The following is a 15158-nucleotide window of genomic DNA, read 5'->3' as shown; positions in this document are numbered from 1 at the left end:
AGTTCTGCTCTATGCACATACTGTAAAAATATAAGAAAGTCCTTTATGTACTACTGTAGAAAGCGCTCCGTATCTGGCAGGCTGGTAAGCACCTGTAATCTCAGCCACCTCAGAAGCGAAAGCAAGAGAATCACAACTTAACAAGTCAGCCTTGGCACTTACAAGACATTTTCTCAAAAAAAAAAAAAAATTTTTTTTTTAAATTTAGGGACAAAGAGAAAGCTGGAAATATAGCACAGTGAAAAAAGCACTGACTTAGCATATGCCAGAAAAAAAAAAAAAAAAAAGATAAGATCTTCAATGTGTAGCACATGAAAATGCAAATATATAATAGCAGCAGAATAGAATGTTACCATTTGTGTATACTATATTACACAATATCGATCACATTTGTTTATACTATGTTATCATTTAAACATCTAGAATGCACAGAAAAACTGTTGAGGTTGATAATTCTGCCTATGTGGACGCGCAGGCCTTTAACTGCCACATTCAGAAGGATGACAAGTTCAAGGCAAGTTTGGTTTACACAGTCAGTGCCAAGGCAACCAGAATTACATGGCTCAATGGAGTTTTAAATGGGGGAGAGAACATAAAATTGAGTGAGTAGAGAGATGAGGGTGGGATCTGAGAAGAGTTGGGTAAGGGGAATATATGGATTAAAATGGGAATTTTTAAAGAATTTAAAAAGGATTTTTAAAATCTGTGGTAAATTACACATGAAAATAAAATGTACCACATTACTCATTTCTAAGAGTATAGTTCAATGTCATCTTTTCCTAGAATTCCTTTTCCCATTTTCCTCCTAGGCCTTGGTAACCACAGCTCTTCCTCCTGTCTATGTGCATCTTACTACTGCTCTTTCCTCCGAAGAATCACACAGCATTTCCCAATGTTTCAAGGTTCATCTGTGTTGTAGCATGCACCAGGATTTACTTTTTCTTTATGTTGAATAATACTCCATCATATACACATGCATGCACAGTGTGTGTGTGCATGTATGTGCGTGTGTTTGTGTAAATGTACACCACATTTGGTTTGTCTTTTCATCCACTGATGAATATTAGGGCTACTTTTGCCTTTTGATTGTTGAGAACAAACTTTGATCGTGGTGTACAAGCATTGCATCAAGGTCTCACTTTTGACCCTTTTGAGTACACATCCATAAGTACAACTGGAGGGCAATGTGGCAATTCTATTTCTAATAATTTTAAGAACACCATGGAGGGCCTAGAGAGATATCTCAGCAGTTAAGATCACTTGCTACTCTTCCAGATGTCCTGAGTTCAGTACCCAGCACCCACAGGGCAGTTCACACCTATCTATAACAGTAGTCCTATAGGAGCCAATGCCCTCTTCTCGAGTGCAGATGTACGGTCAGACAACCATCCTTATGCATAAATTAAATAAGTAAATCTTTAGGGCCAGGTGTGGTAGGGTACACCTTTAATCTCAGCACTTTGGGAAGGAGAGGCAAGCAGATCTCTGTGAGTTTGAGACCAGCCTGACGTACACAGTGAGTCCCAAGAGAACAACATCACACTATTGTGTACAGTGGCTACACTATTTCATATTACTACCCATAGCACACAAAGTTTCCAGTTTCTCCACATTACTTCCAACACTAGAGATTTGCTATTGTGTAGACAACACTACTCCATTGATGCCACTATGGCTTTGATTTTCATTCCCTTAATAGTTAAGAGTTCCCTCTGGTTTTATCAAAAGGACATACACACTAATATCTAGAGTGCCTATTAGCCAAAGATGAGCTACTTTAGCCATTAAAAAAGGTAAAACTGACTAATGTACACTAAGTAAACGCTCTGAGTTCATAATGACACTGAAAACATCACTGTATCGAGCACCACCAAAGATAACGAGGGTACTCATTACTCTAAAAAATGGCAGCTAAAAAGCAGAAATTAAGTTTATATCCTGCTTGTCCCATAACAATATTTACTTTAGGACAGACATGTTCCTATTTGACTAAAGAGAGTTCCTTGGCTGAAGACTGTTAGGAGGTGGCCACTGCGATACACACCTACCACAGAGCTCAGCGAGCCAAAGTACAAGACCTTAAGGCTAGCCTGGGCAGAATAAGTAAATGAATGCTGGCCGATAAAGGAGGAAAAGGGAATAATAAATAATAGGAGAAAATCAGTATTTTTGCAAAACCTGGTAACGTAACTGTTTTAGACGACGCTCATAAATGACTGAACCCATTAGATACCATAGGGACTTGTTACAGTGGAGATCAGACTCCCCACGCGAACCCTCTGAGCCCTTACAGTGACACAAGCCAGCGCTGTGCTCTTCCTCCTGTGATGTGAAACAACAAGGAGCACAGGACACTATCCATGCCCCAAACACTGGACTCAAATCCGATTAAGACCCTAAAGCTGCGTTAATAACAGTGCTGCTGCTGTATTTAGTGATATCCATTTAAAATATAAAATTCAACTTCTCTCTCCATTATAGTACCCCTATTTCAAAGGGCTCAAAAGTTACATGCAGTCATTATACAATACAGATTTGCATAATTGCATAGTGCTGCTCTGTAGCTAAATTCCATTTACAAGAACTCTGGGGGCGGGGCTAAGCAACAAGTAAAAGAACACAAGACAGTTTAGAAAATGAACAGTAAAAGAAAGAGAGGGGAAAACAACTCTAGATTTAAAAGAACAAACTTACGAGCTAGAGAGATGGCTCAGCACTGTCTGCCCTTCTAGAGGTCCTGAGTTCAATTCCCAGCAACAACATGGTGGCTCACAATCATCTGTAATAGAATCTAATGCCCTCTTCTGGTGTGCATGAAGACAGCATACTCATATACATAACAATAAATAAATCTTTTTAACAACTTAAAATGTGCAATATCCAAAAAAGGAAAATTTATACAAATAGAAAGCAGATCAAGGTCATGGAGGTGGCTCGGCCTGTAGAGAGCTTGCTGTGCAAACGTGAGGATCAGGGCTTAGATGTGCACGTAGAGCACAAGTGACAGCCACCTGAGCATGGAGGCCTAAACAGGGAACCCCCACAACAAGCAGCTAGGCAGGCTTCAAAACAGCAAGTTCCAGGCTCAATAAGAGACCCTCCCCCAGTCTGTAAGGTGGAGAGTAGTCAAGGAAGATACCTGAGGTCAACGTCCAGCCTCCAAATGTACATGGTTCCAACCCCAAGCTCCTGAAATAATGACTCATGAGACTCAATTATTATTTTACAAATACCTAGGCCATATAGCTAGGCTCTTTTGTGACTAGATCATAACTTAAAATAATCCATTTATACTAATCTACAATCTGCCACAGGGTTGGTTATCTGGGCTCAGGCACCATGCATCCATCTTCCTCACATCTTGGTGGCTCAATCCCACATGCCTGGCTCTATCCCAGAATCCTCTCTGCCTGCCAGAAGTCCCACCTATTTCCTGCCTTACCCATAAGACATAGTTTTTTTTAATTGACAGGTGTTACATCCATACAATACACAAGAGATTCCTTCTATAGTGCACACACACTTGAGCCCACACATGTGTGAACACAATGTATACATACTATACATGCATACATATGGGGAAGAAGAGAACAAGCAAACCCTTGGTTGCCTAAGTCTAGAGGAGGCCCGGATATTGAATACAGATGGGCTGAGGGGAATTTATGGGGAGGTGGTAATGTTTGAAAAATAGAGGGGCTAGGGGAGACAGTTCAATTGGTAAAGTGCTTGCCATGACACCATGAGGAGCTGAGTTTAAGCTCCAGAAGTCATCAAAATCTGGGCATTGTGGCACTGTGCTGAAGAAATGGAAGCAGGCAGGTCCCTGGAGTTCACCGGCAAGCCAGCCTAGACTAACTGGTAAGCCTTGGTGCCAGACAGAGACTCTATCTGATAAAACAAGATGGACAAACCCTAAGGAATTACACTGCAAGGTGACTGACTTCTATCTTACAGACACACACACACACACACACACACACACACACACACACAAAGGGGGGAGTGGGGGGAGTGAGGAGGGAAAATAGATTGTGGTGATGGTAACCCAATTACACATGTTTCCTAAAATCACAAATTTGTCTTACACAAAGCAAAGAACTACAATATATGGATTGTGTTTGTGCCAGATTCTCTAAAACTAACTCTAAAACAGTACTTCAAGATAGTCTGATTGTGCATTGAATAATAATAAAATTGTTATTCTATTGGAGACAAATGGCACAATTGTCCATGATTTTAGAGGTGCTTCTGAAACATGGACTATCTCAGACATATTTCTATTTTCCACAGCAGAGGGAAACAGCAGTAAGTGAGCTAAACTGTGATACCCATTGCACCTGGGTGATATGGGACTTCATTATACTATTTTCTCTGCGTTTCTGGTTGAATTTTCCTATGATTAAAAAATCAATGGCTACTCTGACACCCATAAATCCAGTCAACACTGATTTCTGCGATTCTATAACATTGCCAACAAGTAACACACCACATCATCATTTAAGTAAGTTTCCATTTTTTAAATGAGTTTAAGTCTCAAAGTAAAAGTGAAATTTTTACCTTCAAGTCACCATTTGAAACTTAAAAATCATCTGTCTGGTGCTATCTCAGAAACTGGGAATAGGACTTCCTTAAGACCCAGCTATTCCACTCCTTGGAATATATCCAGAAGATGCTCCAGCATACAACAGGGACATATGCTCAACCATGTTCATAGCGGCCTTATTCATAATAGCCAGAACATGGAAACAGCCTAAGTGTCCCTCAGTAGAGGAATGGATAAAGAAACTGTGGTACATTTACACTATGGAATACTACTCAGCTACTAAAAACAAGGAATTTCTGAAATTTGTGGACAAATGGATTGAACTAGAAATGACCATAATGAGTGAGCTAACCCAGAAGTAGAGAGACTCAAATAGTATGTACTCACTTATAACTGGACACTAGCCCAAGGGGCATGTCTCATGAAAGTCTTCACTTACCAGGAAAGCGGGATAGAGGTGAGGACATCTTACAGGGACTCTAGTGAGAAAAATATAGGGGATAGGGAAGTAGGTGGATCCAGAGGGCCCTAGAAACCTACAAGAAGAACACTATGATGGGTGTATCTGGGCCCACGGGTTCTTCTCGATCTATGGCACCAACCAAGGAAAATACATGCAGTCATCATCAAACCCCTACCCAGATCTAGCCAAGGGACAGGACATTCTCCACAGTTAAGTGGAGAGTGGGGACTGACTTTCACATGAACTCTGGTGTCCCATATTTGGCCATGTCCCCTTGATGGGGAGGCCCGATGGCACTCAGAGGAAGGATAGCAGACTACCAAGAAGAAACTTGATACCCTAGCATCATATTCAAGGGGAGGAGGTCCCCATCAATCACAGTCATAGGGAAGGGAAATGGGGTGAAAGTGGGAGGGAGGGAGGAACGGGAGGATGCACGGGATGCGATAGCAACTGAAATGTAATATGAATGATTTTATTTTTCAATAAAAAATTCTGTTAAAATAAAAACGAAGAAGAAGAAGAAGAAGAAGAAGAAGAAGAAGAAGAAGAAGAAGAAGAAGAAGAAGAAGAAGAAGAAGAAGAAGAAGAAGAAGAAGAAGAAGAAGAAGAAGAAGAAGAAGAAACTTAAAAATACAAACCTTAAATATACAAACCTTCTCTGTCTTTGGGGTTCCTTTTGGGGGGTTCTCTCCGTACTAGCTCAATCTACTCTGTATTCATTACACACTTTATGCTGCAACAGTTATGAACTAAATCCTTCAGGACTCATCTAAGTTAAACATGCCTCGCACCAGTGCAAGATAGACAAGCCTTTTCAACTGATTTTTCTTTGTGCACATCTGCAGGCTTACCATACACATCTGCATGAGGAACCCAAAACCATGGTCCAAATGATAACTTAAGCAGCAGCACATTTGACAGGGTCTACGGGGCTTTGACGGATCGCCTACATTATAATCTCAACTGAGGGTACACTAGGGAGAGCTCAACACTGATTTCGGTTCAGGGTTAGAAAAGCTACAAGTGTTAGGCAGACATTTTCCTAAAACATGCACTTTACCTCAGATCACTGTTTCTCTCCTCTTGCATAGTACAAATCCCTCATATAATGCACTCCAAATGACCAAGTTGTAGCCCCAACACTCATGTGCAGCCTTGCATTGTCATTACTATAGACAAAATCACTGGTGCATGGACGTGGGGAGGATTCACAGAAAGAACTGGCTGCCACATTTGGAATGCACATTCCCCTCGTTCCACAGCCTCAATAATTAAATATTCTTTATGCGCCCCCTTATGCCCGCTCTTTAAAAGGCTTCCTATGAAAATGTAGGTAGAAATACGGAGCGATGGCTCAGAGGTTAAGAACATGTGCTGCTCTTCCAGAGGACCAGGGTTCAATTCACAGCAATCACCTGGCACTCACATCTGTTTCTAACTCCACTTCCAGGGGATCCTGCGTCCTTTTCTGGCCTCTGCTGGTACTAGGAATATATGTGGTATACAGACAGATGGCAGGAAAACACTTAATACACATAAAATAAAATCTAAAGAGAGAGAAAAAGATGGACAGAAAAGCTCCTACTCACGGAGCTTTCCTCACATGCCCTCAATGCCCCATACTTTGCTTATTCAACAACTGAGGCAGACAGAAAGCTCCCATAGAGTGCAGCAAGAAGCTGAGCAACCTGACCCTCTACCTCTCTGGCCTGGAATGCTTTGAGTAGCACTGTCCAGAAACAACTTTCTAAAGCTACTCGCACATAGTAGCCGCTGAACACAGGTAGGTTTTAAGCACTTAAAATATGATTATTGTGGAGCTGGAGAGACGGCTTTGTGGTTAAGAGAACATGAAGCTCTTGCCAGTGACATGGGTTCAATTCCCAGCACCCACATGACAGCTCACAGTCACCTGTGGCTCCAATGTCAGGGGTTCTGACACCCTCTTCTGGCCTCTGCCAGCATCAGGCAGACATGCATGTAGGCAAGACACCTGTATGCATAAAATAAAAATAGTATTTCTTTTTTTTAAATGTATATTGTGACTTGGAAACTTTTCTATTTATGTTTATATACTTATATTTGTGTGTGCATATATGTACAGGTGTGTGTGTGTGTGTGTGTGTGTGTGTGTGTGTGTGTGTGTGTGTGCGCGCGCGTGCGCGCGCGCACATGTCAGAGGTTAGCATCAGGTATCTTCAACTGTTCTCCACCTGATTTTTTGGGACTGGGTTTCTCATTGAATTCAGCTAGACTGGCTGCATCTAGATTAGCCCATCACTTGGTTCACAGGTGTACACCTCTGTGCCTGATTCTTCATGTGGTGCTGGGATCTGAACTCAGAGCTTCATACTTGTGTAGTGAGCCTTTACCATGTCCAAGCTTGTTTTTATTATTTATTTATTTATTTATTTATTTATTTTAGTTTGCTGCATGGCCAAGGATAACCTTAATATCCTGATCCTCCTGCCTCCACCTCCCAAGTGCTTGGATTACAGGCATGTGCCACCATGCCAGGTTGAGCTTTAACTTTTATTTAACTTAAAATTAAAAGATAAAGTCAGGTGACACTACTGGCTATACTAATTGGACAGTGCAGCAATAGGTGAAAGTGCATTTGTTGTGCATTCACTCAAAAGAGGGTGTTTGTAATAAAACAATGTTTTTCTAGCAAACTCACAACTGCAAACACCAAACAGCCCCAAATTCCACCATACACCTCAGTGAACCTCTACCTAGGTAGGATGCAACAGAGCTTCAGTGTGCTTTTATACTTTGACTGTCAATTACATTTATATTCACTTCCCACCACAATGATAAAAGGCAATCACAGAGTTTAAAGTAGAAAAATAAATTAGGGAAGTTGCCTTACAGCTCTGTTGGAAAGAAATCCAGTATTACTTGTTCCTTCTTCTGTGACATAACTGTATATCTACTCTGCCAAACTAAAATCTAGTAGACTACTGAGATAATGGAACAAACCAAGTTAATGTCTGCAATTACATGTAGACATTATAATTATAACATAATTATAGTAATTTAGGTAGCAAACACCAATCTTCCCTGAGAATTAGAGGTAACCATTTCATATACAGCTGTAGATATAGAACCAAACTGACAAAACCCAGCTAAATTAAAAGACAAAAGATTCTTTTAAATGCTCCAAATGTAAAAAAAAAAAAAAAAAAAATAGAATATAGCCAGATGTGGTGGCGCAAGACTTTGATTCCAGCACTCAGGAAACAGAAGCAGATGGATCTCTGTGAGCTGGAGGCCAGCCTTGTTGCCACAGCAGCTGCAGGACAGCCAAGGCTACACAGAGAGGCTCTGGATCAAAAAAAAAAAACAAAACAATAATAATTAAGAAAAAGAAGAGCCAGGCATGGTGGTGCATGCCTTTAATCCCAACAGCTTGGAAGGCAGAGGCAGGTGGATCACTGTGAGTTTGAGACCACCCTGGTCTACAAAGTGAGTCCAGGACAGCAGTCAGGGCTACACAGAGAAACCCTGTCTCGAAAAACCAAAATAATTAATTAAGAACTATGTACAGGAGAAATAGAGTCAGACTAGTATTTTTAAGCTTTTTGTTTGTTTTTGTTTTTTCAAGACAGGGTTTTACTGTGTAGCCCTGGCTGACCTGGAACTCGCTCTGTAGACTAGGCTGGCCTCAAACTCACAGTGATCTACCTGCCTCTGCCTCTCAAGTGAAAGTATTACAGGTGTGCGCCACCACTGCCCAGCTGACATACTGGATTTTTATATAAATTTTGGGACTGGTGATGTAGTCTGGTGGCTAAAGGTGTTTGCTGTCAAGCCTGATGACCTCAGCGCAACACCTAGGACCCACACGACAGAAGAACAAAACAGGTTCTCCTCTGGTTTCCACACATGCACTGTGGCCACGTGAACCCACACATATTTCACACACAAAATAAATAAAATGTAGCAACAATTTTAATGTAAATTTTGGAACTGTTTCCATCATCACTTTGACTTCATAAAGCTAGATTATGTTTTTCATTATTTTACTCCATTATGTCATGAGTCGTGTCAAATACAGAGAATTTTTTAAAGAATCAAACCCAGATCATGATTCAGGCTAATAGACTCTGATAATACAACCCAGAGATTTCTTCCCTAACGGCGTTAGCAGTAACGCTCTCTCCCAAAGCCGGCTTTCCTCCTCCTGTTCAGCTTCATTTACATCAGATCCCAGCAATGAGTCTTCCTACTGATGCAGGACATTAAATAATATTTTAAGAAATAGTATTTGGTTCTTGCATGCACAAAATGTGATGCTTTGCCAACAGAGAGACTATAAATGGAAGTTCCGAAAGAGACGCGGCAACTTCTAAGGGCAACTGATTAATCAGAACTTCAATGATGTAGAGAAACTGCATGTTTCATTCAAGTCAGGGCCAAGTTAACTTTGGCTATCTTTCATTTCCTTAACTGTCATGTATTGCCCACCTCGTATTGACCTAACAGCTTCATGTCTATTAGGTAAATCCTTTGGAATATACAAACAGACGCCTACCTTCCATCAACCCAAAGCCAAGACTATCATGTGACAGACCTGTGGCCTGGTTCAGAACCCCCCACTTTGCTGTAACCCACCAACTTGATGTTCCCACCAATGCATTTACAAAGTGTATCTGTTTGTGATCCTTTGTTCTCTTACAGTAAAAACTTCATGCTGGGGCTGGAGAGATGGCTCAGATGTTAAGAGCACTGTCTGCTCTTCCAGAGGTGCTGAGTTCAATTCCCAGCACCCATATGGTGGCTCACTACCATCTATAATGTGATCTGGTGCCCTCTTCTGGTGTGCAGGTGTATATGCAGAGGAACACTGTAAACATAATAAATAAATCTAAAAAAAACCAAAAAACAAAAAACTTCATGCAACTATTGCCACATTGGAACATGGAATTTAACCTAAATCTGTGTTCCCAGGCCACAGTTATTCATATTTGACTCCATAATAAATAAATACTCTCTATACTTTTTAAACAGTAAAGTCGTTGTTAAATGAAAGGGAACTGTTCAACTAATGAAGCATGCAAAACTTGTCATGAGAAAAGGGGGTAGCTCCAAGCTGATCTAGGAATGTTCTAGGGGCTAAAAACAAAACAAAACAAAAATCAAAAACCAGCTCAGAAGCCAAGAGGACTTGCTGCTCTTACAGAGGATCTGGGTTTGGGTCCCAGTACCCATATCATTAGGGTTACAACCACCTGTAAGTCCAGTTCCATCTCTCTCTCTCTCTCTCTCTCTCTCTCTCTCTCTCTCTCTCTCTCTCTCTCTCTCTCTCTCTCTGTCTCTCTCTGTCTCTGTCTCTGTCTCTCTGTCTCTGTCTCTCTCTCTCTCTCCTACATGAGATAAACGTTTTAAATGTTTTAGAAGTGCAACCCCATGAATGTGGTGTGTCCTGCCCCTTCTCTCAACATTTCCCTTAGTGACCATTTGGCCTAAAGTCTATGTGACTTAACCAGGGGAGTAGATTAGCAGTCATCAACCTGTGTGGCACATCTACCTAACATCTAGCAGAATTTACAAAGTAGAAGTCGAACCTCACCTGAAAATATTTCACCTTACATAAACTTGCCTCAGTGCCTCATGGTGATGAGATAAGCAGCCCATATTGGTGTGATTTTTACAGGCCTGGGACATGGCTCAGTCGGTAAAGTGCCTGCCACACGATCTCCTGCATCTACATGGAAAGCAATGCCATGCCTGTGATTCTGCCACTAGGGGGACAGAGGCAGGTGGATCCCTGGAGCTTGCTGGCCAAGCTAGTTCCAGGTTCAAACACCCTGTCTCAAAAAATAAGGTGATAACGTGACAAAGACAACTGAAATCCACATGGATGTGCAAACGCTCATGCACACACAGACACGCGCACACGCATTTTTTTTTTTTTTTACTTTTACTTGGGAAGTTGTTTGATCTCTCTTTTTTCTGATACCTAGTGTCAGTCAATATTACAGTCCTTTCATACCACCCCGGTGTCATTTATTCAACAAATGATTTCTTACCATGCGTTGAGGCTGAAAAGTAAGTAGCCAATACCCACAAACTAAGATGAGCCCTGGATCTGATTCCCCCACCCCCAAACTCATTGCTTCTTTATGTTCCAGGATAGACTTCGTCTGTTACCGTAGAGCCCCAGCCATTTGACCACTTCATCTTAGGCCTGTCCTCAAGGTCACCCCGCTAACTGTTCCAGGAAAAGAACCACCCTAGGCCTGAGCCAACCAGAAGACAGCAGTAAAGTACCTAAGGTCCCCAGATGGAAAGCATTTCAAGGTCAGGTTTGATCAATTCCAAGTGTCAACCCAACCTTGCTAAATGTCAGCCAATCCTGTAACTGCGCAGAACCCAGGGTCTGTTTCCAGTACTCCCTTAGGACTTTCTTCCTCCTTCCCTTAGCATCCCCGTTTCCCCCTTGGGACATGCACTCCATATCCTCCAGGACCCAAATGGCTGCAGCAGCAGACACACAGAGCTATCTTCAGAGCTAGGGAGAAGCAGAAGCCAGACCTGGAGCTCAAAGTGAGGAACAGAGGGATGGGTAAGAGTGGGGGGGGGGGGGTTCTGTTAACAAGGGCTGGGGAGAGAGGCTGTTGGAAAGCTGGGAGATACAAGTAACTCCACTCTGTCACCTGTCAGCCTGAGGAAGTCAATCCCTAGGAGACTTGCTGTGGTCTTAGTACTGCAGACAAGCTCTCTTTAAAGATGAGGTCCCAGGAAAGGAGGGAACCACACCCAGTACACAGAATACTATCTTGTGAGAAATGTCTGCGCCAGGATCACACTGTCAATACTGGCTAATCAGGGACTACAGTTTGTTTGGCAAAGCATGCTGTATTTCCTCTGAGTCTCCAACATCTCAAAGCAGCAACAAAACCGAACTATTTCTCTACAAGAAAAAGAAAAATCTGCCTTACTGAGAGGTGTTCTTGCTATCTGATGTCAACTTAACACAAGCTAAATTCATCTGAAAAAAATGGAACCTCAATCGAGAAATTGCCTTCCTAAGATCAAGCTGTCGGATAGCCTGAGGGACATCTTAGTTTCCTTTTTCTTTTAAGACAGAGTCTCTCTGCCAAGCCCTGTCTATCCTGGAACTCATTAGATAGACTAGGCTGGCCTTGAGCCAGCCTCTGTCTCCCAAGCACTGGGCTTTAAGGAGTGCACCAGGACACTGGGCCATTCTCTGAACTAGTGGTTGGTGTACGATGCCCAGGCCATTGTGGGTAGTACTACCCCTGGGCTTGTGGTCCTGGGTGTTATAAGAAAGCAGGCTGAAGCCAGGCAGTGGTGGTGCACGCCTTTAATCCCAGCACTCGGGAGGCAGAGGCAGGCGGATCGCTGTGAGTTCGAGGCCAGCCTGGTCTACAAAGCGAGTCCAGGACAGCCAAGGCTACACAGAGAAACCCTGTCTTGAAAAACAAACAAACAAACAAACAAAAAAAAAAACAGGCTGAGCAAGACAACAGCAACACTTTTCCATGGCCTCTGTCTGCATCAGTTCCTGTCTCCAGGTCCTCAACCAGTTTGAGTTCTGCCTTGGCTTCCCTGGTGGATTGTGGTTTAGGATATGTAGAACAAATAAATCCTTTTCTCCAAGTTGCTTTTGTTTGTGTTGTTTTATCACAGCAACAGTAACCTGAACTCAGACAAGAATCAATAATCTTTTGTTTGTTTGTTTGTTGTTTTGTTTTTCGAGACAGGGTTTCTCTGTGTAGCCTTGGCTGTCCTGGACTCGCTTTGTAGACCAGGCTGGCCTTGAACTCACAGGGATCCACCTGCCTCTGCCTCCCGAGTGCTGGGATTAAAGGTGTGCATCACCACTGCCTGGCAAGAATCAATAATCTCTTAACCTGTGTTCTAAGTAAACCCTACCTAAGTTATCCTTTGTAGTTCTGCCTAAAGGGAAAATTCTCACTGTAACTTCAAATCTGAGATGTCTCAGAGCATATAAACAGTTCTCAGAGAAGCTACTGGGCTTAAAATGAAAATGACGCTCTTAAGTCTTCCATCGGGGAACTCTCAGATAGATGGTTTCCTGGCAAGTGTGTGTTCCTCCCTCTATTGTGGGAAACAATCTAGTCACTGGAGTTTCCAAGAGTGGCATATTAACTCTTCCAACGTACTAGGGCACCATTTACTAAATTACCTTTTTGACGATACTACATGGTCCCCAGCCCTTTGGAAAGGGTAATTAGCCTCCCACAGGGACTAGCTTATCTGAAGTGAGCACTGTGCTCACCACAAGCCATGGATGATCTTTCTGTGAGAATGAAAGCGTGTTACGTGCTGTCAGGAGGGATTCTTTTTACCTTGAGTATCATGCAGCTCATAGCCATGTCCCCTCCCCCCTCCCCGCCCCTGCCTATGTATCCTGCCTAGTTTGCTTTCTATTGCTGCGATAAAGACTACGACTCAAAACCAACCTGGAGAGGAAAGGGCTAATTTGGGGTACATGTCCTAATCACAGTTCGTCATTGAGGGAAGCGAAGGCAGATGCTCAAGCAGGAACCTGAACTAAAAACTGAAGCAGACCCCTGCCCTGCGTGTCTGTAGGCAGTGTTCTCTCACACTGCCCGCCTCTGCCTCACAGAAGACTGGATGGACATGGCCAAGGGCCCTCTTAGGCCTCAGAACTTCCCTTCCAGCTGGGAACTAAAGGCTGACAAAGATTATCACTTTAAAGTAGGGAATGATGAAAATGAGCACCGGCCATCATTAAGAAGAGCCACTTTAAGGGCAAGGCCAAAAGACGAACTACACATCCTAGTGGCAGAAGCAATGAACTAAGAAGGTGGTCCAGTTACAGTAACAGTGGCAACTTTGAAAATCATCTCTGCAACCAATAGTTCCACTTGGGAGCTTTGAAATTACATCAGCTGAGGTCTTAAGGTTGAAGTGTAGCTCGGGGCCTGTGCACATCAGTGGACACCTAGTAGCTGCAGAGAAGATGCAGAGGCAGAAGATGAAGAAGAGGAGGACGTAAAATCCTTAAGCATGTCTGGAAAGCGATCTGCCCCTGAAGGTTCCACAGAAAAAAAGTGAAACTTGATGAAGATGATGAAGAAACTGAGTGAAGAAATCTGCACAAGATATGCCAGCAAAAATGCACAAAAATGGAAAACCAAAATGGAAAAGACCATCAACACCAAGATCAAAGGGTCAAAAGTCCTTTAAAAAACAGGAAAAAACTCATAAAACACCAAACAAAACAAAACAAAACAAAAACAAAACAAAAAAAAACTGGTTCTGTAGAAGACATTAAGCCAAACATGCAAACATGTATAGAAAAAGGTGTTTCTCTTCCCAAAGTGGAAGCCAAGTTCATTAATTACGTGAAGAATTGCTTCCGGATGACTGGCCAGGAGGCTATTCAAGCTCGCTGGCAGCAGAAGAGGTCTCTTTAAAGAATGGTTTAAACAGATTGAAATACTCTGTCTTACGCATCCTCTAACAGTTGATATCTGGTCGTCCCTTTGATAATGCAAAGTGAGAACTTTCCCTACTGTGTTTGATAAATGCTGTCCAGGTTCAGTTGCAAAGAATGTGTTGTCTAAAATACCTGTTTAGTTTTCTAGGAGGGACCTCCACCCTTTACTTGATTTTAAGTATGTACGGAATGTTATAATAGGACATAGTAATAGTGGCGGCCAGATGTGGAAATGCTAGGGGGACAAAAATATACATGTGAAACAAAGTCAATACTTTAATAAAGTTTTACAAAAATGAAGCAGAGACCATGAAAGAATACTACTGGCTTGCTCCTCATGGTTCCTTCCATTTGCCTCTCCATCTGCTTTCTTATACAACCCAGGATCACCTGCATGGGGGTGGTACGACCCACAGTGGGCTATGGCCTTCCTCAACAATTATTAACCAAGACAATGACCCACAGGCTTGTCTATAGTGTGATCTGATAAAGACATATTCTCAATTGAAGTTCTCCCTCACTAGATGACTAGCTTGTGTCAAGTTCACACACACACACACACACACACACACACACACACACACCTACAAATCAGTACCAAGTTAAATATGCTGGGAACTTTAATACCAACAGTAGGTAAGGATGCACATAAGCACTATATTAGGCTATAAGTCACTACTAAAGGAGTC

At 42.3% G+C, this 15158-nt stretch overlaps 1 pseudogene; it reads left to right on the top strand.

Annotated features, from left to right (window-relative positions):
• The first annotated feature begins 424 nt into the window (after positions 1 to 424).
• LOC127212220 (nucleophosmin-like) lies at positions 425 to 14446 on the top strand (annotated as a pseudogene).
• The last annotated feature ends 712 nt before the right edge of the window (positions 14447 to 15158 follow it).

The sequence above is a fragment of the Acomys russatus genome, chromosome 30 (assembly GCF_903995435.1).
Source record: "Acomys russatus chromosome 30, mAcoRus1.1, whole genome shotgun sequence".
NCBI classification, from domain to species: Eukaryota; Metazoa; Chordata; class Mammalia; order Rodentia; family Muridae; genus Acomys; species Acomys russatus.
This window is presented reverse-complemented; position numbering and strand designations above follow the sequence as displayed.